This window comes from Rhinolophus hipposideros (assembly GCF_964194185.1).
Source record: "Rhinolophus hipposideros genome assembly, chromosome: 3".
Taxonomy (NCBI): Eukaryota; Metazoa; Chordata; class Mammalia; order Chiroptera; family Rhinolophidae; genus Rhinolophus; species Rhinolophus hipposideros.
Genome location: NC_138049.1, coordinates 36,743,167 through 36,746,918, shown reverse-complemented (window position 1 = coordinate 36,746,918; position 3,752 = coordinate 36,743,167).

The window sequence follows — 3,752 nt, the reverse complement described above, 5'->3', positions numbered from 1 at the left end:
ACTTCCCCCGAGGCCTGGGTGGAGTGAAGTAGAGAAGGGTCGCGCTGGGATTGCGCATGCGCAGTGGTGGAACTGGCAGCGTTCTCTTTCCAAGTGTTACCTTGTAATCCGAGTCGAAAGCTTCTGGCTAATTCAAGGCTGACTGTAGTTTGCCAAGTTAAGGAGATGATGTGAGAAAACTCACCTTTACTTTTTGCTTGAATTTGAGTGTCAGTAGAGGATAGAGCTGAGGTGGTGTTTGACATTTTGTCTTCCTCCATCAGAGAAACCAGTCTTAACTGCTTCTGGGCGATTGTTTTCTCCGTGTTCATCGGTCCTACCTCCACTTATTTCTCACTTTTCTATGTTTGTGTTTTTTCCCCCCAACACTTAACATTCTTAGTTTATTCCTGCAGCCCCCCTGCCTGGACGTTTTATAGTAATAGTTTTATTCATTTGGGTGCTTCCAGTTCTTTGTATCGCTTGTGTTTTCTATTGACACGCATTTTAATTTCGTGTCCTATTAAGATGTTACAAGAATTTTGCACATCCAAAACATTTAAATTACCAAGATAAGAAGACATACTAATTATGAAAATTGAAACATATTGATTTTATTGAGGAGACATTTGGAACCCTTATTAGGTGATAGTGGATATCTCCAAGGACTTGTGTTCATTTAAAGTTCTAGTTCTTATTTTTAAAGTGATTGCTCCCTTAATATATTCTGGGAGAAGAATTTGGCAAACAGAAATACCTTAAACTTGAAATAGTCATTGTCAATAATAAGAGTCAATAGAATCTACAAAAATTGAATAGATGAAGGGGTCGTGCAGGGTGGCCTGCGGGGTCTCAGCTCCCACTCCCCACATAACAACGCAGGATATGGCTGGGTGAAACAAGAACACCCACAGAGCCATAGATAGGGGAGTCAAACCAATATATTCTCGCTGGTGGCTGGGCTGGAGACACAGGAAGCAGGATCTACATAATCTGCAACCCGCCGGTCCTAACAGCATTCTGCGCTTGTCAACCACCATGTTCTTGCTAGCCCCCATTTTCTGCTAGCGTAGCCATGGCAGTTATATTAGTGGCCAATGGCTCACTGGTTATAGCTGACGGCCAACTAGCCACAGCTGATGGCCATCCAGTCACAGTTGATGGCCATTTACTACCTGAGCCAGCACCTTTCCATGTGAGGCTGAGAGCCTGGAAACTGCTTTCTGGGGTTCTGTCCCCACAGAAGGTGAGGTGACACCTAGGAATCTAGGAGAACTGTGGCAATTCACTGATAGGTAGCAAAAAGGAAGGGATGGGATTGGATAATAGGTAATGGGCTTACTTTGGACACACTGAACTTGAAATCTTTGAAGTGCTACCCCTCAGCACTTGAAAATACAAGCTTAAAAATCAAGGGTTTATGAGATTAACAATTTAAAGTAATTTGCATTGCAGTTATAGTTGAAGATATAGGATTGAGGAAGATAACCAAAGATAAATATTTTAGAGTTACAGAAGGCCTTAAAATGGAACCAAAAAATTTCACACTGGAAGAATTATCAGGTAGGGGGAAGCTATTGACTTAATTTTCACCTTCTCACTGTTGTTAATGGCATCTCCATATATGCCTCCTTCCAAATTCTGCATTTTAAATTCTGCTTTCAGTATAAATTATGAAAATATCTTTAGTAAAATACTTGACTCAAAACCTCAATATCCTCATTAGTATTAATATCAACCCTAAAGAATTGTGAGGATTAAAATGTGGTATTATAAATGATAGCACCATATGTAGCATATTGTGGGCAATCAATACAAGCTAGTTTCCTTTTTTCCTACCAAGATTAACTAGCTTTTGTGGCTTGCCAAGCTACAATAGACATAGTTATTCCTATTGTCTCTAATGCTCAGATTTTATTAAAGTACAAGCTTAAGAAAAACAAGAGTAGCCAGGGCTTCATATTGAATTCACATAGCATAGTCCATGACTGATGTTTTTCCTCCAGAACAAGTATAAATGATGAAATACCTTTCTAAAAGTTGGTTATAAACACCTTGTAATAATGCTCTACTCTTTTTAAGAGTTTATTATTATAGGGTAATAAGGACTAAGTAGTAAGTCCAGCATTCTGGACTTTATGGCATTGTGCCTTTTGGAGCTACCCCACACTTAACTCTGAACTACTCCAGTTTCTGCTCCCTGAAAATTACCACTGTTTAAACTCTACTCTTAGGTTAAGATTTTTCCTTTCTTACTGTCTCTGCAAAGCATAGACTGAGAAGAAATTACTTCCTATTTTGCTCAAGGGCTAGCAATTTTAGGAAGCATCTGGTATGTATAGAGTCCCTGTTGCAAATTGTCAATGATGACCTATAGGAGAATTTTCACTGATATTTTGGCTGGTTTCTGCTGCCATGCTCCTTTTTCTATCGTCTAGTGGCCATCCACAGACAGTTCCTTCCCTACTATTTGTTGCTGGAGACGCCTGTGCCCAGAAGTGAGTAATCTGTAGCCTTTTACCCTCTAAACCAATGAGGAAATCATTTAGAATCTTTCACATCACATTAGAAGTTCTCAGTTTAACCTGGAATCAGTGTCACTCCATCAAGATTAGCTGAAATCAGACTTACTTTGGTCCCAAGTTTTTCCTGTCTTTATACACATCTCTGTATAAACTTTAAAGTCAATTTCTTAATGGACCATATCTATGAAACACTGTGAGAATAGAATAGATTTTGAGGAAAATAATCAGGTCATATTTTGCTGTAAATTAGAAATTATGCTGCTTAGTTCCCCTGTCCTCATAGAACAACACTGAAAGTAATGACTAAAACATCTTGGGCCCCCAAAATAAATTATCTTAAAGGATGACTAAAATTTGTGCATAAAGTTGTATAAGGACAAAAAAGGCTTATGAAAAGTATTTAATGGATTTACTCCTAAAATAACTAAATCCTAAATGTAAACATAGTTAAATATTTCACCAAATGTTTCCTAAGAATAAACCAGAAATAAATTAGGACATAATAACCTATAGGGGTCAGTATAAACTTAGAATTGGAAGAGCATACCCTGAATCAAAGACACGCTTTTTTGTCAGTGAAAACAGATTTATAGATATATATATATTTTTTTTTTAATAAAGAAAAGCAAGATATAATGTTAAAGGTACAAGCACGCTCCTAAATTATTACCTTAATGATTAAAATAGCAAGTGAACAATTTTCTTTCCACACAGATTTTCTTTCTTTCTTTTTTTTTTTTTTTTTGCCCAAATCTAAGCCAGTAATTCCCATGACAACTAAATATGTTTTTACCAGTGAAGTGAATGGCTGCAAAAATATAATATTTGTTTCAAGCAGAACATATATAAATTTAGAGAAAATAAATACCATGTAAGGAATGAAATGGGTAGAGAATTCAAATATTTCTAATGTGTAATCTATTTTATAATCACTGAGAGTGGCTACTTGAAGAAATGCTAATGGAATTTATAAAATATTTTGCAGCACATGGGTAGTTATCTGAAATATGTTTAGGATTTATTGACATCACAAAGGAGTTAATAAAATATAATATATTGAAGAACTTCTATTAAAAACAAGCATTTGTTTACCAAAAATGTTATTTATTATGCTACAGAAAATAGTCAACTTTTTATTTTGCTATTCATCAAGTTTTTGAGTTCTTATATGTTTCCACTGTCTCTATTCCTAATTGTAGCACTTTTTCTAAGATGATTTTGTAGACTTAATTGCCGGACCTAGAGAAT